Here is a 24,491-nt window from a genome sequence, read left to right as displayed (position 1 = left end):
CAATCTGTCTTATTTTTTGTCTATTCCTTTTTTTTTAATTTTTAAATTTTATTTAAATCCAAGTCAGATAACATCTAGTGTAATGATGATTTCAGGAGTAGAATTTAGTGATTCATCACTTACACAAAACATCCAGTGCTCATCCCAACAAGTGTCCTCATTATTCCTTATCACCCATTCAGCCCATCTCCCTACCCAATACCCCTCTAGAAACCCTCAATTTGTTCCTGTATTTAAGAGTCTCTTATGGTTTACCTCTCTCAGCAAAGCCCCTTTCTTTTTTTTTTTTTCAACGTTTATTTATTTTTGGGGCAGAGAGAGACAGAGCATGAACGGGCGAGGGGCAGAGAGAGAGGGAGACACAGAATCGGAAACAGGCTCCAGGCTCTGAGCCATCAGCCCACAGCCTGACGTGGGGCTCGAACTCACGGACCGCGAGATGGTGACCTGGCTGAAGTCGGACGCTTAACCAACTGCGCCACCCAGGCGCCCCAGCAAAGCCCCTTTCAATTATCCTGATTAACTAATGTTAATCAGGGTTGTTGTACAATTCCCTATCCCACACCATTTATACAAAGAAGTAGAAATGCCTCCTTGTTTTTCTCAGAGAAAGGTGTACAACTTGGAGAGTAATTTCAGTAATATTTGACCACAGCTAAAACATGCTATGAGCTAATGCAACAGGAATGAACAAGACACCTCAGGATAAGTCACTTTCTAATCAGATTGTTTATGTACTTACTGACACCCCAACTCAAATGCATTATGCATTTAGTAATGGGAAATCCAAGCATATGTTCCCAATCAACTTGTCTCAAACTTATTATTGATACCATTTAGAAAATTACAGGCTTTTCTATGTCAACAACTTTTGCCAATAATTTATTTCTTCAGACTCAAGACATTTTATCTTTGGGAGATAACAGTGCACAGAATATATAAACTGGTAATCTTCTTTTCATGTCATAAAATTGTATTATATTGAATGTCTTATTTAATGTAACCTAAGGGTATCAGTCTGTAAGAAATAAATTAACTGTATTGTTTTTATTTTATGTTTATGACTAAATGTCTGTGTATTTGGCCTTTACACTTACTTTTGATACTATTTTTTATATAATCCATTTTCTTTAAGATACTTATATGGAATGTCTATGAATATACAGTTAGCTAAATTATGAAATAAACACAGAATGAAACATTATACAGCAATTTAAAAGAATGAGCTAAATTCTTACATTGACCTAGAGTGAAAAAATAGAGAGTAACATATACAACATGCCCTTATTATTTAAAAACTAAACAAATAAAAAAACAAGTGTATATTTATATTTATATTTGCCTAAATAAGAAGGAAGCTAAATTAACTATAGTTAGTTCAGGAGTACTGAAGGAGATAGAGAAAGAAATTTAAGTTTCTCTTTACTGAACTCTGTTTTTAGTCATCATGATCATGCATTATAGTACAATTTTTGCCATTCATAAAAAACAGTGCAGTTTAAATAAGCAAATACAATGTTTTAATAATTTTCTTACTGCCTCTTCAATACACTTCAATAGTATAAATGGCAAAATATACAATATAATTAGACTGTAAATATTTACTTTTATCTAACATAACAGACTAATTTAGTTAATACTTAGCAGTGTTAGTATTTATTACTTACATTTATGAGTAGTAAGCCCTACTATGTGCAAAGAAACTCCAGTTTTTATATACTATTTCATTTACTATTTGTAACAAGTCTAAAAGTAACAACTCATAAAAGTTTTTGCAACAACTCATAAAAGTAAGATGATTAATTCTATTACATGTATAAGTTAACTAAGACTTAGAGGGGTAAATTAACTTGTCAAAGTTAGTAAGTAGCAAAACTGAAATTAAAACTGAGGTCTGTTTGATTCAAAACCCATGCTCTGCAGCACTGAACATCACTGCCTTAATGATCTGTTTTTTGGTGCATAAATATGCATGGGCACATACACTCAAATAGGAAAAAAAAAATATATATATATATATAAAACAATAATACAATTGTAAATTACTTTATTTGGCTGGTACATATGCCCCTGTCCCACAAACACCTAGAAGAATAAAACTTGTTGCAGATAAGAAGGAATATAAAAGTGCCAGTAGTATATGCCTCAGGCATAAATGATTCATTTATAAATGTATATTAATGTCACATACTATCTAATCTAACCATCCAAAACAACTTAGAACTTTCTTGGATTAAGTTTGCCTGAATTTTAAAGTTATAGCTTGACATTTTGTAGCCTTTGAACCACTAAGGATTTTCATACTATTCTTTGTATTCTTCCCTTTGATTTTCTGTATTGTAAGTACTTGGGCTGACACATATACCCAGATTTTAACTTAATTACATTTTTAATACTTTTCTAATTCCCAATAGAAATTCTGATGTTTTAATCAAGAGCTCTGCTTTGTTTCAGCTATTTGGTAGATTTAATTAGTCTATTCAGACTTATGTTTATAAATATGCATTCTATTAAAATATTAATGATTTTCTACTTGAAGTTTACACCATTATTTTTTTTAAGTTTATTTATTTTTGAGAGAGAGAGTGCTCTCTCATGAGCAGGGGAGGATCAGAGAGAGAGGGAGACAGGAGACAGAGAATACCAAGCACAAAGCACAAGGCCTGATGCAGGGCTTGAACTCATGAACCAGGAGATCATGGCCTGAGTTGAAATCAAGAGTTGGACACAACCAACTGAGCCACCCAGGTGCCCCTCACTCCATTATTATTATTATTATTATTATTATTATTATTATTATTTATTTTTAGTGAGTTAAGGCAAAGACTAATTTCTGAGTTAAAAAATCAGATCTTTAAATTATCATTATATTGTTTGTTAAGATAAAGAAGGAGTTTAATTAGCTATTACCCAAGGTCCAAATATAGATCCTATGAGTTTCAATGTAATAATTTCATTCTTCCTCAACTATGTCCAAAAGTCTAACACTTATGTGATTACTTGATGTTTTTATATGCTTTCTCAAATAGCTAACCAATGTGCAAAATTTAAACTCCTTATTTTATATATAACAATGCCATTAGTTAGCATTTTCAAGTCTTGACAAAAATTAATGAAAATTTTAAAATAAGTTGGAATGGGGGTAATTTTGAAACTCAATTTGCAGAAGTCACTGATATTTGTAGTATATTATGATATAAACACATATATGAATGCATACTAAATATCCATTTACTAAGTTATTTTCCTATAGTACTATACACTATTTAATATGTGATTCTTAAAAGAAGACATACAAATGGCCAATAGGTACGCGAAAAGATGCTCAAAGTCACTAACCACCAGTGAAATGCAAATCAGACCACATCAAGATATTTTCTGTCATCTGTTAGAAAGGTCATTGTAAAACAGAAATCAAAACAAAACAAAGCCCAGAAAATAACAAGTGCTAGCAAGGATGTGGGGAAATTGGAATACTTATGCTCTGTTGTGAAGTAATGCAGCCACACTGGGAAATATGGAGGTTTCTAAAAAAAAAATTGAAATAAAAACTACCAAAAGATCTAGAAAACCTATTTCTGGGTATTTATCCAAAAGAACAGAAATCAGTATTTCAAAGAGATATTTGTACTTCCTTGTTCATTGTAGCATTATTTTATAGTTGCTAATAGGAGGAAGCAAACCAGGTGTCTATTGACAAATGAATGGATAAAGAAACACAGTACATACATACAATGAAATATTATATAGCAATTCAAGAAGGAAATCCTGTCATATGCTAAAACATGAATGAACCTTGAGAACATCATACTAAGTGAAATACTCCAATCATAGAAAGACAATTACTGTATGCTTCCACTGACATGGGGTATCTAAAATTTACTGGCACTCATAGAAGCAGAAAGTAGACTGGTGATTGCAGGAGTTTGAAGGTAGGGGAAATGGAGAGTTACTGTTCAATGTCAATGAAGTTTCAATTATGCGAGATGAAAAGTTCTAGAAATCTGCTGTGCATTTCACTTATACTTAACAATACTGCACTGCATCCTGAGAAATTTGTTAGGAAGGTAGATCTCATATTCCGTATTTTTTTATCACACACAAAAAAGAAATTTGATTCAGTATAAAAGTTTATATTCATGCAAACTTATGTTGTTCTTTGGCAGAATAAATACATTTTGCAGCAACTGCATCTCCTCATTTGTCTGTTAAAGCTTCCTGTATAAGCTGGCTGGTGGTGATGAAGGAAAATGTCTCTCACCATGCAACTCATCATGGGATGCATCAGGACATAGTGACAATTGTCACACACAGGATTTAGAATTTTATGGACCTAGATCTGGGTTCATACTCCCTAACCTATGGTATTCTGTAAACTTGATACGTTGCTATCCCCTCTGAATTTTACTTTTCTCATCATAAAAAGTGAGAATAAAGATAAATAGATCATAAGTTTGCTGTAAGGGTTAATAATACATTTCATACAAAATGGAGTACCATGGGGCGCTCAGTCAGTTGAGTGTCCAACTTTGGCTCAAGTCAGAATCTCGTGGTCCATGAGTTCAAGCCCCGTGTCGGGCTCTGTGCTGACAGCTCAGAGCCTGGAGCCTGCTTCACATTCTGTGTCTCCCTCTCTCTCTGCTCCTCCCCCACTTGTGCTCTCTCTCTTTCTCTCTCTGTCTCAAAAATAAATAGACATTAAAACTTTTTTTAAAAAATGGAGTATCTTGCATTCAGTACATACATAATAAGAGCTCAGCAAGCACTGGTAATAATAGTAATAATAATAATAATAGTAGCAATAGTAGCAGTAGCAGGGGAAGTAGCAGAAGCAGCAATAGTAATGATTGTAAAAGGAGTAATAAGGGCAGTAGTAGTGATAATAAAGTAGTAGTTGCAATAGTAGAAGTGATAATGGCAATAGAAGGAGCAAGGATGGTGGTATTAACACTAATAATAGTAATGGTAGTAGTAATAAAATTATTTCGGTAGCATACCTCAATCTCTAAAAACATCTCTCATCAAACTTAAGGCTTCAGTCTTCATCCTGTGATGCTACCACACATACATTTGTTTCTGGTGAGTAAGGACAGTCCCCATGTACCTAGTCTTTGTGTTTAGAACCTTCTGGCATCTAAGAGTTTAGTGGCTTCTGCCAATCACGTTTTCATTCTATTCAGTTGTTATGATCAGCATTTAATAGGAGTAGAGAACTTATTGCATTTAGGTATTTCTACAAACTTTGCATGTAATGCCATTGAATCGGCCTAAATAATTTGTCTTAAAAATAAATGAAAATTAAAACATAAAAGAGAAAGGAGTGAGAACAATGTAATTACTAGAGAGTTAGGGAAATAACAGAGATTCAGAAGTTGGGTGGGCCTGCTATTCCAAATTTTCTGTTCAGAACATGAGAGGGTCTTGACTCAGATGTGGAAGGCATACAGCAGAAAGATGGGCCTGTCCAGGCATGGTTCAGCCTGTGGATTCACTAATTAGATGTCTTCCTCGGGGCCACAAGGTGGCTACAAATAGAGATTTGGACCTTCCTGATTCAAGGAGCTTCTTCTTAAAAGTACGAAGGAATTCTTTTAACTCAAAAACTAATTCGTTGTGAGGAACTAAACGAGTACTTCAAAATAAATTACATAGAATTTACTATCTTAACCCAAACTATGTGAAACCAATTTATATATTTATAATATGGTGAATTAAGTCAAAGACGAATTTCTGTATTAAAGAAAATGTATTGTTTAAATCATGTTTAATAATTTCCATGATTATTTAAAAACAAAAACAAACCGCAGCATTTCCTGTCCTATTTCAGATTGGCTTAGTGGCTTCGTTGCTTAATTGTGTCTCCAATTACAGTTCGTTCCCAAATTGTTCTGCAACTGAAACTAGTCCAGATACTATTGGTCTCAGTGGCATATTAACAAATATTTATCATAGAGAGTTACCAGTGTTTCTGTTTTGAGACAGTTCCACACTCAGCATCCAAACATGGAAACTTTCTATGATGTAAATATCATCATCTAAAACTCTCTCTGTGCCATTCTAGAAACACATGAAGTGCAGCATGAGCTGGATGGATTACTTTTCCTGTGTTTGAGTGGGATCTGCTAAGGCTTCAGGGACAAGCCTTAAGTGGTTACAGTGTGAAGAGTTTTCATAAGCTTTCCTAGATATTTTGCTGCAAGCGAGTAAGTACCATTAGGCAGGGACTGAAGAGAGGGGTGCAGACTAGTGACGGGAGAGATAGACGCCAAAGTTAGATAAAAGAATTGAAGAGCCACATGAATTTGATGATTATGAATGCATAGTCCTGATATTAAAGAAACAATGCATGGAAGTTAACAATAAAAATAAATAGCCAAAAGTATAAATTAATAAAAACCAATGTGGGGGAAAAAAGTAGAGACTGTATCATACCATTTTGCTTTTTAAAATTTTTTTAATATTTATTTTTGAGAGAGAGAGGGAGAAAGAGAGAAACAGAGTACGAGTGGGAGAGGGGGCAGAGACAGAGAGAGGCACAGAATCTGAAGCAGGCTCCAGGTTCTGAGCCGTCAGCACAGCTGACAGGGCTCTGGTGCACAAACCACAAGATCATGACCTGAGCTGAAGTCGGACACTCAACCAACTGACCCACTCGGGTGCCCCTACCATTTTGTTTTTTAAACTTTACCTGGTGTTACTCAAAACCCAGACAGTGCATCTTTGCAATTGAAATAATATTTTAATAAGGATTAAGTAGAACCCAGACATTTTTTTCCCTTAAACTTTGCTTAGATAATGTCATCTCTTTGAATCCCAAACATAAGACTTGCTTCATACTTTTCAACATCATCCAGATCCTCATTATCAAGGACAACTTTATTAAGTACAGAATATATGTGACACAACAGGCAAAAGAGAAATTAGAATAGGATGTAGTTCTATCATAAAAATATATTTTCCTAGGTCTACTATAATTTCTTTTTGCAAGCATCTAATCAAAGTCATGATTGCTTTTCTCTGAAGCTCCTTTATTTGGAGTTTAGTTTTGCAACAAATATTGTTTAGTGTTTTCTTCAAGTATCTTTCTATAATTATCTTCCATGAATTAGCAAAACCAGAGAAAACTATTTTGTTTGGTCTTCTCATTTACTGGAACTTTTTTAGCTTTACTAGGTGCTAAATAAAAATTTGTGAGACTCTAATGATTTTGTCATTCTGAAGATATTATAGGAAAATGCCTGGGATTCCCTTTAATCTTCCTCTCATCCCTCTTGCTGAACATCCTTAATCAATCTGAGGTTTATCTTTTGGATAATGCTACTCAGATTTATTTTTTGCTTCTCTTCGATTTCCAATTTCTCTCCTGACTTTGAATCCATATGATTCAGATTTTGGCAATCACTAAGTGGATAATATGCCAGGAAATCATCTATTGAAACCAATATCATTTTTACAATTTTTTAATACATAGACTACAAATCCTTTCCTCATTAGGAGATTCTGAGCAATCAACATTGTAGCTAGTGTTACTAAATGAACTGGTATCTATCGATGATTCATGAAATAATATGTTATGCTCACACTGATACTTTCCTATTACCTAAGGGTTGTTTTGTTTTATATAACTTATCTTTACATGCCTTTTGAACATCAACATGTTGCTAAAAATAATAGGCTAAAATTCTAGTAAGCAAAAGCCTAGACATCAGCTAAGTAAACAGAATATTAGATTCAAAATAAAAATAGTGATATTGGAATAGCTCACTCATTTACTAATTAGATAGAGCACAATCATATATGTGTGGTAAGTACAATAAATTATATACATACAGGCTTATAAAGATAGTGTCAGTAATATAGCGATCATTTCACTTAATCTAGTATATGGCTGTCAAGTTCTATGTCTAGCATTGTTCACTAAGGAAAATACCCAGTTGACATATATTATTAAAGATATTTGACTATTTTTTAACTCTATATTATCTTCTCAACTCTCATATTTTGTAGCATAACAGTATTATTATTCTAGGTTATAATTACCAGAGGTATTGGCCTACATTCAAAATTTTAGAGAAATGTTACAAAAAATTTTAAAAACTCTTAGGGAAAAGAATGTCATCAAACTTTAATGCATATTGAGCTATCTCTGGTTGGAACAATCTAGGGCATAGCCATGCCTTAATTGTGTTAATCACTTATATTCTATGAAACCACAATGTTTTTATGTAGCACTTTAATGTATATCATCTCATTTTATATCCCTGACACCTGCAAATAGGCTGGTAATATTAGTCGTTTTTCAAGATGAAAAAAATGGTCTCAAGAAAAGTCAAGTAACTTGCCCAAAGTTAAACAATAAGTGAATATATAGAAGCTAAAGCTCCTGGAAAGATCATGCACCAAATCATAAAAGATATCAAATGAGAATGGAGGTCTCCTCACCCCAGGTATAAGGCATGATTTAAAATAACAGATTAGTTTTCAGTATTCACCGAGCCTGTCAGTATAGTTCACAATGTGTGCTCAATTCTGGAGATAAAATAGTGATGAAAACAGTATTTTTATTTTCATTGAACTTGCCCTAAAAGAGACAGACATTAATTAAATAATTGCATTAACAAATATCAATTTACAACCAAATCAAAGTGTTTAGAAGGAAAGGAATAGGATTGTTTGAGAAATAAAAAAAAAAGGCTTCTGACCCTAAGATGGGGAAATGACTTATCTTAATGTCTATACAACAGCTCTTCCAGATAAAGGCAAGATAGATGGTAAGTAGAAGAAATTTATTCTGGAGGGGAAATAGCATGTACAAATGGCTTGGGGTAGGAAAGCACATGTAAAATTTGAGGAATTGAATGTCCAGGATGCCTGGAGTACAGGAAAAAGAAGAAGAGAGGTTTGAAATGAAACTGAAATAGGGACTACCAATGCAGGACCTCAAAGACAGTGTCAGAGATTTAGATATTTATCCTTGGGGTAATAGGAACCCATTGCACAGTAATAAAAGGTGGCCATGGAGGTATAAGATGATTTTCATTTTGAAAAAGTAATTCTGCCTGCAGTGTAGAGAATAAATATGACAAGACAAATTGTAGTTTCTGGGAGATCACTTAACATGCTAGTCCAGATATCATGGTAAGATATGATAGTGTCTGGGACAGGAATGGTTTTGATGGTGATAAAGAGAAGTGGACATATTTAAGAGTTTGCTAATAAAAAAAATACTATTGAAAGGACTTGGTGATACCCTGGGTATGTGAGTGAGAAATAAGGCGGTACCATCAGTGAGTCAGAGGTTTTTTTTTGTTACCCAATAGATAGCAGATAAACGTGATTAGGTGAACACAACTCGTCAACTGCATAGATGCACTTGTGAGAGGAAGCAAACCAGCTGAACAAACCATAATAGTGGCTAACATTCATATAATGTTTACTATGTGCAAGCACTGATCCAAAGACTTTATTGTTCTTTTAGTCCTACCAACTCTATGAACTGGTATTATTATTCCCAGATTACAAATGTGGAAACTGAGGCATGGAGATTTGAATAACATGCTGAAAGATACACCGTTGATAAGAGATGGGGCTGGAGGGGTGCCTCGGTGGCTCAGTCAGGTGAATATCTCTTGGTTTTGGCTCCAGTCATGATCTCACGGTTCGTGAGTTTGAGCCCCTTGTCGGGCTCTGAGCTGACAGTGCTAGAGACTACTTGGGATTCTCCCTCTCTCTTGCTCTCTGCCCCTCCCCCACTTGCTTTCTCTCTCTTAAGAACAAATAAACATTAAAAAAAAGAGAGAGGGAGACGGAGCTGGAATTTGAAATCAGGCAGTCAGCTCCAATTCAGTTCTCTGGACTACTACATGCAGTGCCTTTGTATAGTAACCTCATTGTCAGAATAATTTATATCCATTGTCAATTCCTGATATCAGCTGCAGAAACAGATCAGCACAGTAAAATGGTCTCCTATTCTAAAAGACTGTATTGATGTCAAAGTAGAACGCAGATTCACCCTAGCCCTATTTTAGGCTTGATGAACCTGCCAAACTAAACAGCCACATAATTCATAGTATAGATAAACTTCTTACATATTGAATTTACTGTTGTCATTATTCTACATCAAGCAATTCAAATCACTTTGGTCCTCCTAGTTCCTTTGACAAATTAAAAAAAAAATTACAATGAGCTCAAATCTTCAGTGACAGCCGCATGTTACAGTTACAGTTTCAAAGTGTATTTGCTGAGTAACACCCTAAATTCTTCTCTGCGTGTATTTTCAGTCTAGTTGGTACACATCAATCAGTGACTTCTCTGTACATTCAATGCGTGGTATTTTACCAATAACCAACAAGCAACGGACTCCTTATTTGCTCTTTGATAAACTCTGTAGATAACTATAAATAAAACCTGTAAAATATATGATGAAAAAAATTGATACCATAATTTATGATTTTAATTATAATACTATTTTGGGGGAATTCTCTTTCTCTTCTTTCTCTCTCCCTCTCAGCATAATCCCACACATTTATCCTCCTGGAAGTGGCAAGGTCCTGTTTTTGTCTTTGCCAGAAATAAACATTATGACTCCAGGAGAAAAACCCGTATGGGACAAAAAGCCAAAATGTGACTAAAGATCATGATACAGAGAGCAATGGATTTATCTTTGCAAATGAAAAATTAGCCATTTATCTGATACCTCTTCCATTGCAAATTCTAAATCTCAATAGGAAATTGTTAAAACTTTATAATCATCAAACCAAAATTGTTAAAAGTTGTCTTAAAATTTATTTTGAAAAATATAATAATAGCTCGTTGGTTTGTAACCTACTATGGGTCAAATGCTTTTAGTATAAAATACTTAAATATAAGTGATTTAAGTATATTGTTACAGTTAATACTCATAATACATTATTACTCTTTCATTTAAAAAAAATAAAATAAAGCTCAAGAAAAGCCAAACATCTAGTGCACAGAAAGTGAGAAATGGAGCCAGAAATCAAAACTAGTGTTCCAGCTGTCTATACAACCGTTACGTGTGACAAATACACTATGAGAGAGTCAAAATCTCCCCACATGTATTCATTTGTAAGACTGATGTCTTTCTACACCTTAACAGTTTTAAAATTACTGAAGAATTTTAAAATTAAGATGTCTTTCATTATTGATTTCAATAGAAATTTAGCAATCACCAAGTTTAAGAGTAACTTATGACTTTTAGGTGTGCCTGTGTATGAAATTGGCCATGTGCCATCTATTAATGCAGTTAAATTATTTGCACTATGGAATCACATAAGATTGTAATGTAACTGAAAATTGTAATTTAACTACCAATTTAAATGTCTTTTAAAAGATTACATTGAAATGCAGCTCTAAAATGAGAAGTTAGTAGGTTCATAGTCACTGTCTGCTACATTCCAGGCAAAACAATTAAAGGCTGTAGAAATGTCAAAAACTCTGAACAGATTACACAACTTCAAATTAAAGAAGTGACTGGCTTACACATTCTAAAAAGCTACTACTTTTGCATTGGAAATTTATCTTCCTTAAGCCTACTTCAAATACAACTATTGTTTTTTAGGGTACCTAGTCCAATTGAAGAAAATGAAAGTATGAATTTATCAAAAAAGACAAAAAGATGATCTTAGGATCTTTAAATTGACATGAACATATAGCTACTCCTATGAATTTGGAAGATTAGGATATATGCATATAATTAAGGTCTAAAACATATGGAATCAATATTTCAATATGGGAAGTTGAACGAACAGAATAAACAAATGTATAAACAAACCATGTGACAGCCAAGAATCCCTTCTGATAGTGTACTTCCAGGGATCTCCTAAAGACTTGCCATTGGTTTTCTATGAGACAATTTGAACTTTCAAACAGAAACCTGGTTTTTAATAACTTTTTTATGTACAGGAGATTGTCTCTTACATGATTGACATTAAGAACTCAATAACTTCCATAAAGTTTCATAATTCAATAACCTTTACTGAATTTGAAATTCACAAGCCCAACAGACATATGTTAGACAAGAAGGACTAATGGACACTATATTGAACTACACCATGTACAGGGAAGTGGTGCTACTAGCCTGAGACAATTGTTGGTAAGTCCAAAATTGGGACCCAGTGAGAACCTGCCATTTGCTTATTTGTTTTTTCCTCAGTACCCCAAAGAATTCTGAAAACATTTTATGTTAAATATTTTGATATTTAAATATTGGTTCAGCTAAAAAAAATAATAGAAAGAGAAAGAAAGAAAGAAAGAAAGAAAGAAAGAAAGAGAAAGAAGGAAAGAAAATAAAAGTAAGAAAAAAAAAAGAAGGAAAGAAAGACAGCACTCTTCATGCAAAAAAAAAAAAAAAAAAAAAAAAAAAAAAAAAAACCCAAACACACCTGCCAGCCAAGTATGGAGCCTTCTTCTGCCAGTTAGTGACATATGACATTTAGGAATAAAATTCAACAGTTAATGAGTTTGGGATAAGCAAAGGAAAAATGACCCTTCTAAGATGTTCTTTGGGGAGATAGGACACTAAAGAGAAATTCTGCTTATCTCACACTTTGGAATAGCATGTAGGTTGTCCTGGGACTTAGAGGAGGATCATGTCAATATTGTCAGGAAAAGGAGTGAGGGCTTCAAAAGCAGAGCCTAGAGCAGACTTAGAAGTGTAGGGTCAGGTATTTGGGGAGAAAGCCTGTATAGTCTTTGAGAAAGCCTGCAAAAGCGATGAGTGAAAATGCTATCCTATCTAGAACAAAGTGGAAAACATTAATCATTTTCAACATTAAGCTTCTATACTCTTCTAGAAACACAGAGCTTAGAAAAGTCTTCTGGACTATAGGTAAAATTATGTGAGGCAGAACTGCTAAGTAAAGAAAGGCATCAACTCATTCATTGATTGGGATCCCCCATACACATTTATGAAAATGTATCATTGTGTTGGGTACTTTGCCAATTAAATTAAGAGGGTCTGGCACACTGCCTTGGAGGAGAGAGTAAATCCTGAAGTTTACTTAATCCTAACTCTCCTTCATAATTCCCTCAGAGAAAACCATACTTGATTCTTTTCTGTTGAAATTTAACCTCTTCACAAAGAGTTCCCTATCTCCACTGTCTTAGTGCTCCCCTGATACACCTTTGAAAACAGGCAATAAATATATCAAATTCATGTGGCTCTGATTCCTCTTACTACTTCATATTGCATTCAGAATAACTTATTGTTTCATATTATTTATAACAGTAAAAAAGCATCCCAATCTTTTCCAGATGTTAGTATCATTTAAAAACAGAGATGATTCAGACATCAGGATTACAGACACTAGAAATGAAGCTAATTCTCACAAAGCTCCAACAAATACCCTCTATTCTGTTTTCTTTTTTAAAATAAAAAAATTCTGATTATGAAAGGAATGCTTGCTAATCATAAAGTATTCAAATTGTCATAAAGTATATGAAGTAGAAAATGAAAGTCTCTTTAAGCTTTTTTTCCTGCAGACTCTTACAACCCAACCCCTTACCTGTGGATAATTGCTGTTATCACATTGGTGTTTTTCCTTCAGGGATGTAGGGTTTTTGTGTGTGTGTGTCACACATTACATATAGGTAGATGATAAATAAGTCAGTAGGTTTACTGAAAAATAAGGGAGATATTTGTAAGCTGAAATTGCATCACCTTCCACATTCTGTTTTGCTCTTATTACCTTAATAACCTTGCCTTTCCAATTATTAAAGATTTCATGCTATTCTATTATGTAAAGATGTTCCATAACTGATTTAATCAATCCACTATTGACAGATAAATATTTGATTTTTCTCAGGAAAAAAAATAGGACATGGAAGAAAAAAACTTTAAAATCCAATTGAGTTTGAAATCTCAATTTTAAAAAATCTATGGATTGTGATTATGGAGAGTTATTTTTATAAGCACCTCTCTGTCTTTGAGACTGTTTTGTACTTTCCATTGAATGGTTCCAGTAGGTGGGTGTCTTAAAATGTCTCAGTGTTCAGCAGGGAAGATTTATTTGTCATTAGAGGTTTATTTCCATGGTAAAAATTAAAGAGCATATTTTCATTTCTTCAATTTTTCTGAAGTATTTGTTACCACATTCAACTAGAATCTATATAAAATATTAACAAATAAATAATTTGATCACAGATAAGAAAGAAATTAATATTTATACTGATTTGCATGGCTGAGAAGTAATTTATAAAATAATAATGGCTTGTCTGGGAAACCAGAAGAGAAAGCAATAATTATAATCTTAAAATTAACCTTATTTTGTTAATTTGCTATTGGAATTTAAGAATATTTAGGGGAGGAAAAAAAGCACAATGTTCTGCTTTTTTTAATTAGTTATTGTCAGAGCTTATTATTCTATTGAAATCCAAAAACATTTTTAAAAAGAACTTCTTTTCTAAAATTATTACCAAGGTTTACAATATTACACTATATGTTAAATAACTAGAATTTAAATAAAAATTTGAAAAAAAAATATTATCAGGGTTTAGATCATGTGGCTTTGTTCTTTTCATTTGAACGTGTTCCATTAATTTGGCTTGATTTATAATATTTATAATTGGCCATCATATGGGGAAAGAAAAAAAAAACTTTCACGAAGCTTGGTGAATTTAGCATTCAATATCTATTGAACTGTTTTTTTTAACTACCTTAAAATTTAATTAACCAAATGAACAACACTTTCGAGTTTATTCAGAAAAAAAAAATTCTATCAGTCAAGTTATATAAAACCATTTAATTATAGAAACTTTGTTATTCAAGTGCACATTTAAATTGTAGAGAATTAGCTATATTACAAAAATATATATGGCCTCTTCATGAGAGCAAATGATTACAAATATTAAAAATTTCCCTGAGGGTCACCTGGGTGGCTCAGTTGGTTGAGCATCCAACTTCAGCTCAGATCATGATCTTGCAGTTCCTGGGTTCAAGCCTTGCCATTGGGTTCTGTGCTGACAGCTTAGAGCCTGGAGCCTATTTCAGATTCTGTGTCTCCCTCTCTCTCTCTCTGTCCCTCCCCTGCTGCTCATGCTCTGTCTCTTTCTCTCTCAAAAAATAAATAAACATTAAAAAATTAAAAAAAGAAATTTCCCTGGAAAGCAATTATATTTACATAAGACTTTTCAATTATGTATTTAATGAGCCATAGCCATATACGTGTTTCATTGCTATTATCCTTAAGCTAAAATTGGAGTAACTGAGGAATCAAAAACAAATAAATAATAAAATATATACAGAGAATGGAGCATCTGCATTCTGTGAGAATTTGGATGGTATAAGGACAAGAAGCTATACTTTTACTCGTTAATTTTGGTGGCTTCTGTAGAGTTCCAGTCTTCTTCCACTATAGAGACTGTTGTGACCCAATGGAATGAGTTTTAGACCTGGAATAAAAAGTTCACTTTCCTATTGGTTGAAAAGTAGGTAAAATTCATCCATCATCTCTGAGCCTCTGTTTCTTCTTTAATAAAATTTAAGTGAACTTAAAAGAAATACTTTAACAAGCATTTTGAAAAGTAGTTTTGAAAATACTTGGTAAATTTTGAACTGCTATGCAATTTGTTGAAAATATATAACCATCAAAACTATCTTATGATCTTGGTACTCATATTTTTGTTCCCTAAATATACTTCCAATCTTAATTATTTGTCACTATCCTAAAATAATTATGAAATTAATATCAGTTTCTGTCTGATTTCTTCCATTCCTTATAAATCAGCCACCAGGTTTAGATTCAGCATTCATAAGACAAAAAGAACCAGTGAGAATGTAAACATGTTTTGCTACCTAACCCAAATTCTCTGTGTATTGACGTTCATTGTCAAAAGCTGTGACAGATCTCATATTGGTTTGGTAGTTTTTTCCAAAGTGCGCATTTATTCAAAACCAAGTTTGTATTTAAAACCTTTCTCGATCATCTGCAGTTCTCTCTTGAGAAGCACTTTGGAACTAATTACTGTATTTCTTATTGTTCTGTATGTTGAAATGGCACACACTTCATCGACAACATAGAAAAAGCAGATTGAGCTGGAGCAAGGAGGAAGAGAGCACAAATGCTTTCACTAGGTCAAGCCAAGAGAATAAATTATAGAAAAGGATATAATTTTATTCCATATACAGATGGAAAGAGAAAAAAGTGAAATTGTGTATTTGCAGGTACCATGATTTTCTACACTGGAAATCCCAAAGAATCTAGTAAATACTCTTTGAACTGTTAAGTAAGTTCAGCAAGGTCACAGGATTTAATATAAACATAAAAATATTGTATTTATATTATTAGAAAAGAATATGTGGGCAATGAAATTAAAATTACAAATACAAATTTGTATTTGTATTGTAAGCTGCAGAGGAGAAAGTATTTGTAAAACACATACCTAACAATGAATTGTATCCAGACTATATAAGAACTCTAAAACTGAGCAGTTAAAAAAAAAAAAAAATCAAACAATCCAACTAAAAAATAGGCCAAAGACATAAAAAGATATTTTACCAAAAGAAATGTTCATATGGTAAAGCAGCACATGAAAAGCATCATCAGCCATTAGGGAAATGCAAATTAAAAATGCAATGAGTAAACACTACTCACATATGACAATGACTGCTAAAACAAAAAATAATGAAAATGCCAAATGCTGGCCAGAATGCAGAGAAACTGAATCATTTGTTCATTGCTTGTGGGAGTGTAAAATGATAGCCACTATGGAAAACTGTTTCTTGGTTTCTTAAAAAAACAAAACCTGCAACTGCCATATGACCTGAAATTGCACTTCTGGGCATCTCTCTCAGAGAAATAAAAACCTATGTTCACACAAAAACCTGTACACAAATGTTTATAGCAGCTTTTTTTTCCCCATAAGAGTCCAAACCCGAAAACAATCCAAATGTCCTTCAATGAAGGAATAATTAAATGAACCAGGATACTCCCATAGCGTGGAGTACCATTCAGCAATAAAAAGGAATGAACTGCTGATACAAGCAACAACCAGGACAATTCTCCAGAGAATTACGCTGACTTCAAAATGCCAATTTCTACAGGTCACATACTGTATAATTCTATTTATGTAAAGTTCTCAAAATGAAAAAAAATATATATAAAAACAGGGAACAGATTATGGGTTGCCAGAGAATAACGAGGGTCTCTCCACATTGGAGAGAAGTGTGGCTCTAAAAAAGCAACATGAGAGATCCTCATGCTAGTGAAAATGTTCTGTATCATGACTGTATCACTGTCAATATGCTGGTTCTGAAACTGAACTATAGTTTTGCACGATATCAGCAATGGGGAAAATCGGTAAAGAGTATGTGAGATCCCTCTATTATTCCTTTCCACCGTACTACAATTATCTCCAAGTAAAAAGGTTAATATACAACAAATGATTCTCCTTGAAAACCTGCCAGAGCTGACACATGTTCTGGCTTACTACTGCATTCGTTTAAGGGAGCTACTCTAAACTGCTTCAAACTACAAATTTAACTGACTGTTAAAACTTAGAAAAGCAATATATGGTTGCTATTCTTGGTCCTATTGGTTGACCTTGAAAGTGTGATTATTTCTGTCATTAGAAATAATGGTAGTTTATCATTTTTGCAGGACAGTCCTCCATTAATTAAGATTGATATGGGGGAAATTTCCGCTTGTTACCATTTAAAGAAGAATTCTTGTCATTTGAAAAAGTATTCCTTTTTTTTCACATTCTATCTCAGTGACTCTGCTGCTAAAAGGAACACAACTTTGATGTGATTTTTGTGCTTCTTGGGCTAGTGTGGACTCATGCAGTGGTTCAAAAAAGACTTCTGATGCATTGAAACTACAGAACAACTCCAACTGGCTTACCCCCTTGATCTTTAAATAAGATTGCTATTTATTATCAGTTTTCTCACCAGGCTGAAAAATCAATGCATTTTAATAAAGTTCATTTTTCAATTGAACCTCTAAGAAAACAAGGAATGGTATGTTTCTAGGGACAACTGTTACATACACAGGCACACAGAGGCATATTCACATACTGTGAAACTCCATACTGTGCTCCACGATGGCTGTCCATTCACATATTCTCACCAACAGTGCACAAGGGTTCCCCTTTCTCTACAGCATCAGCAACACTTTCTGTCTCTTGTCTTTTTGATAGTAACCATTTTAACAGGTGCAAGGTGATATGTCATTGCATTTTGATTTGCATTTCCCTGATGATTAATGACATTGAGCACCTTTATATGTACCTTTTGGCCACCTGCATGTCTTTTCTGGAAAAATGTCTGTTCAGTTTCTCTATTCTTAAATTGGATTGTCTTTTTGCTATTGAGTTCCATGAGTTCCTTATTTTTTTGGATGTTATCCCTTATCTGGTAAATGATTTGTAAATATTTTCTTCCATCCTATAGGTTGCCATTTCATTTGCTGATGGTATCTTTTGCTGTGAAGAAGCTCTTTAGTCTAATGTAGCCCCACTTATTTATATTACATTTTTAAAAAATGTTTGCTTATTTATTTATTTTGAGGAAGAGAGTGTGTGCACATGCAGACAGGGGAGGGGCAGAGAGAGAGGGAGAGAGAATCCCAAGCAGGCTCCACACTGTCAGTGCAGAGCTTGACATGTGGCTCGATTCCATGTGAGATCATGACTTGAGCTGAAATCAAGAGTCAGACACTTAACTGACTGAGCCACCCAGGAGCCCCATATTACCTTTTGATATCTATGCTTTTGGCATCATACTCAAAAATTCATTGTCAAGACCAATGTCAAGGAGCTTTATCCCTAAATTTTCCTCTAGAAGTTTTGTAGTTTCAGGCCTTAGATTTAGGTATTTAAATTAATTTTGAGTTAATTTTTGTTAGTTGTATAAGACAGGGGTCCAGTTTCATTCTTTACCTTTTGGATATCCAGCTTTCCCAACACCGTTTATTGAAGTGACTATTTTTCCCCATGGTGTCAGTGGTTAGTTCACCATGTATATGTGGGTTTATTTCTCGGCTCTCTCTTCTGTTTCACTGGTCAGAAACAACCTAATTTTCCACTGAATGGGCAAAGAAAATATAGTATATATGGAATGTTATTATGGGATATTACTCATAAATAAAAAAGAACAAAATTCTGCTATTTGACATAACATGGATGAAACCGGAAATTTAATATTTCATTAAATGAAATATGCCAGACAGAGAAAGACAAATACTGTATGGTATCACTTATATGTGGAGTCTTAAAAAAGAAAGCCAATATCATAGAAAAGAAGGTTACAGGATCTGGGAAGTGAGAGAAATAGGCAGATACAGGTCAAGGATATAAACTTTTAGTTATAAGATAAATTCTGAGGATTTAATCTACAGCAGGGTGCCTGTAGTTAATAATAAGGTATTATATACTTCAAATTTGTTGAGAGTAGATCTTGGGCATTCTCATTATGAGACAGAGAGAGGAGAGAGAGAAAGAGAGACCCAGAGAAAGAGATAACTATATGAGGTGATGGATGCATTAATTAGTTTGGTCATGACAATCATCCTACAACATATATGAACACCAAATTATCTTGCACACTTTGGTTATATACAGTTTTATTTGTCAATTATTCCTCAATAAATCTGAGAAAAAAAGCAGTTATAAATGATAAAGTTAGCTGTGGTAGTCACATAGACTGTGATGGATATATACCAGTCTCAATGTAAATAGCACCAACAGGACTTTGGGGAGTATAACTTCCTCAAAGAATAATAAATATTATGTTACGTGACTTTTCTCCTTTTAAATTTCCCTCTCCTTTCTACTTGCTGTCTTTCCTTCCTACCAGGTGCCTATACGAAACTTCAACAGTGTCACTAAGTCTCCTCCACTGACGTCTTAACACTATTCTGTTTTCTCTTTGCCAAACTGCGTTTTGTAATATCACAATGCAATCAATCACACAAGAAACTGTTTTCTTACCTAATCACTTATTGCCTTGAGATCATGAAAATCCACATTTGACATCAGGAATTTCACTGTATTTACTGCTAGTGCCATCAAATACTGTATATTTCTTTTAAGTATAAGTAGCAAAGAACTTGGTGTTAGTAACTGATAATGCTTGGATAAAACATTATACAAGAGATTTCACTTTACCTCTCTAAGTAATGGACCTGGTATCTATCTACAAAAAGATTTCAAAATTATCCACTCTCTTTCGCTACGAGGCAACATAGTATGTGTAAAGGATGCAGCTGGTGAGGGTAAAACTAGGTACCAAACAATGTTAAATTACAACACCCAGTCAGGAAACCCTCCACAACTCTCGGTCTTCAACTGTAAAGTAATGTTTGTAAAATCATGTTTTATGCTCCAGTGCCTCAAATTATTCTGTACGATTTTGTTGTATTATACGCTTTATTCTTCTAGCCTACAAAAGGAAAGAAATGATGATAGATTTCTTTAAGCAGAATAAAAGAGTGTGTTGTTCATTGTGAAAAATAATATTTAAGAAGCTATAGGGTAAAGAAAAAAATCGTGTACTTTGCATTGTATGTATATATATGCTCTTTTACAGGATTTCTAAGTTAGTTACTAATGTTTGATGTAGTTTCATAAAGTCAACATTAAGATAGTTCAACTGTATGTAAAATAGAGGTAAATTTTCAGCAAATTAAGATTGGACACACAGAATAATAGTCCTATATAAATATGTAGCTAGTTTAGAGAAATATGTTAATAGTATTATCTATTGTTCTATATTACTTGGGTGTAGGTACTCTAATAATGTGAACTCTAGAGTTACAAATTTTTAATATATACATATTTACATTTTTTTAGTCTCTGACGACAATAGGATGGTTAACTATTCATGGATAATGATTGTTGAATCTTCTCATCTTGAACTGGTCTAATCCTCACTTTGCATATTTATTTTTATTTTTATTTTTTAAGTTTTAATTTAAACTCCAGTTAGTTAACATATAATGTAACATTAGTTTCAGTAGTAGAATTTTGTGATTTATCACTTACATAAAACACGCAGTGCTTATCTCAAGTGCCCTCCTTAATACCCATCACCCGTTTAACCTATTCCCCCACCCACTTCCTCTCCAGTAACCCAGTTTACTCTCTGTAAGTAGGAGTCTGTTTTACCATTTGCCTTTCTCTTCTTTCCCCCATGTTCATCTGTTTTATTTCTTAACTTCTACATACGAGTGAAATTATATGGGATTTGCCTTTCTCTGACTTATTTTGCTTAGCATAATAAGCTAAGCTCCATCCACATCGTTGCAAATGGCAAAATTTCACTCTTTTTGATAACTGAGTAATATTCCATTGAATACATACACAATCCATTTATCAGTCAATGGACCTTTGGGCTCTTTCCATAATTTGGCTATTGCTGTTAATACTGCTATAAACATCGGGGTGCATTTGTCCCTTCAAATCAGTATTTTTGTATCCTTTAGGTAAAAACCTACTAGTGCAATTGCTGGATTGTAGGATAGTTCTATTTTTAACTTTTTGAGGAACCTCCAACCTCTTTTTCAGAGTGGCTGCGCCAGTTTTTCATTCCCACCAACAGTGTAAGAGTATTCATTCCCTTTTATCTGCATCCTTGCCGAAACTTGTTTCCTGGTGTTGTTAATTTTAGCCATTCTGACAGGTATGAGGCAGTATCTTCATCATGGCTTTGACTTGCATTTCCCTGATGATGAGTTAAGTTGAGCATCTTTTCATGTGTCTGTTAGGCAACTGTATGTCTTCTTTGGAAAAATGTCTATTCATGTCTTCTGTCCCTTTCTTAACTGGATTATTTGTTTGATGGGTGTTGAGTTTGAAGAGTTTTTATAGATAGATTTTGGATACTAACCCTTTATTAGATATGTCATTTGCAAATATCACTTTGCATATTAAAGAGTTTATATCACCATAAATACCCTGCATATATATAAAGTTTTTTGTTGTTGTTATTATTCATTGAAGGGATGACAAAGGTCCACATTGCTAGACTATGCTTATGTCTAAAAGAACCAAAACATCTTTTAATTTACCATAGCTGTTTCATTAATTTTATTATATTTATTTTAGTATAATTTATTGTCAAGTTGGCTAACATACAGTGTATACAGTGTGCTCTTGGTTTTGGGGGTAGATCTCATGATTCATCACTTACATACAACACCCAGTGCTCATCCCAATAGTGCCCCCCTCAATGCCCATCACCCATTTTCCCCTCTCCCCCTCCCCCCATCAACCCTCAGTCTGTTCTCTGTATTTAAGAGTCTCTTATAGTTTGCCTCTCTCCCCAGAAGATGTGGTTCGTATATACAATGGAATACTACTTGGCAATGAGAAAGAATGAAATCTTGCCATTTGCAGCATGGATGGAACTGGAGGCTATTATGCTAAGTGAAATAAGTCAGTCAGAGAAAGACAGATATCATATGTTTTCATTCATTCTCATATGGAACTTGAGAAACTTAACAGAAGACCATGGGGGAAGGGAAGGGGAAAAATAGTTTCATACATTTTAAAAATATCTATTTTTGATAAGAAAATACTTGATGCTACAGAAAATTCAGAAAGCACAGAGTAGTGCAAAAAAACTAAAGAAAAACACACAATAATTTGCAATTTAAAAATTCAGAAAAAAATACTATTAACATCTTTCTGTACTTCTTTTACCCTTACACACACACACACACACACACACACACACACACACACCCCATAAGGGATGAACTCATTGTGCCATACACTGGGAAGAATGGCTCTAACAATGTAAAGGAGTTCAGAAAACTAGAGGTATGAGGATATGGTGTGTATAAATGAGATGAACTTGGCTTTGTATGATATTCTAGTATCTGGTAGGATTAGTGATTCCACTTTCTTGCTGTTCTCTTTCTCCCTCTCTCTTTTTTTCCTTCCCCCATACATATATTATATATGTATATATATATATATATATATATATATATATATATACACATATATATATATATATAATTTTTCTCTACCATTTAAATGATAAGATCTTTTTTTCTATCCAAACTTCTATCACCAACCTGGCTAATGTTAATCCCATTACCCACTCGATGCTCTGCTCTCTCCATAACAGTGGGGAAATAGTAATGTTTATATATAGAAGTCCATAAATAAGTTAGTATAAAAGTAAACACAAAGCTTTCCAAAAACATCAGTGAATTAACAGGACATTTGCTATTAAAAGAATTCACACCACTGTCCAACCAGAAAAACGGTTTGGCTGAACAAGGAGCAGATTCTCCCACTGGTGTGGGGGTAGCTGATAGAAATGCCTAATTACTGAAATGCCCTGTATGTGGCAACTCTATCTCTCATGATGCCATCTTACTTCCTTTTTCATATCTTTAAGAAAACAAAAACTGTACTGAAGACTTGCATACTCAATTCTAGCACTTATCATTCCCCATATAATCAGCAAACATACTCATTATTGTTTCTTATATTAAACAGTGTACTGGAGATCCTAGCTATCAAAGGTAAGAACATATAAATAGAAAATATAAGGAATTAAAAGATAGCAACAACATTATAATTGTTCTCAGCCAAAATGTTACCTATTCAGAAAAGTCAAATGAATCTAAAACCAAATTATTAAAAATAATGACAATACAGAGAAATTAATGAACATAAGATAAATTATTTTTAAAATCATATTTTTCATTTTGTCAACTGGAAAGTCTGAATATAATTTTAAAAATATAACCTTCCTGATAGCAGCAAAGTAAAGACAACAAAAAAGCAGGCCATTTGATAAAATGATTAAATATCATAAATATGATAGTTCTCCCCTCATAAATATACAAATTTATGAAATTCCAAGCAAAATCCAAAGGTTTTTCATAAAACTTCAAAGAAGGCTTTTAAGAGGTATATGGAAATGAAAATTTCCTAGCATTAAAGATATTACTGCAGAATAAGAAGAAAACGAAGAATAAGATGCAGGGACTTACTCAACTGGGTATCAAGATGATTATAATGCTGCATTGATGAATGCAATGTAGTATTTCACAGAATTAGAGAAAAGGACTAATGGAACAAAATAGAGAGCTCAGAGACAACCCCACATATGTATAAAAACTTGATTTAGAATGGTCACTATAGATGAGTGGGAAAAGATAAACCCTTGAATAATAGCTTTCCATATAATGATGATGATGGTGATTAAGACAATGATGATGATAATAATAATAATATAAAAACCATACATAAAAATCAATTCTGGTGAATTATCATCTCACATATGAAGAGCAATATTTTAAAAGTTTAGAAGAAATGTTTCCCTCAGGAATATGATACAACTATTTTATAAAAACACACAACTCATAAAAGAAAATATTAATTCCAATACATTAAAATAAAATGCTTTTGATTATCACAAGACCCATTCAAAAATGAGAAAAGCCAAGCCACAAGGCAGAGACATTTGGAAGATACTGAGTAGAAAATAATTGGTATTTAGAATATATAAGCGCTAC

Source organism: Acinonyx jubatus, chromosome B4 (genome assembly GCF_027475565.1).
Source record: "Acinonyx jubatus isolate Ajub_Pintada_27869175 chromosome B4, VMU_Ajub_asm_v1.0, whole genome shotgun sequence".
Classification (NCBI taxonomy): Eukaryota; Metazoa; Chordata; class Mammalia; order Carnivora; family Felidae; genus Acinonyx; species Acinonyx jubatus.
Note: the sequence above shows the minus strand (reverse complement) of the source record.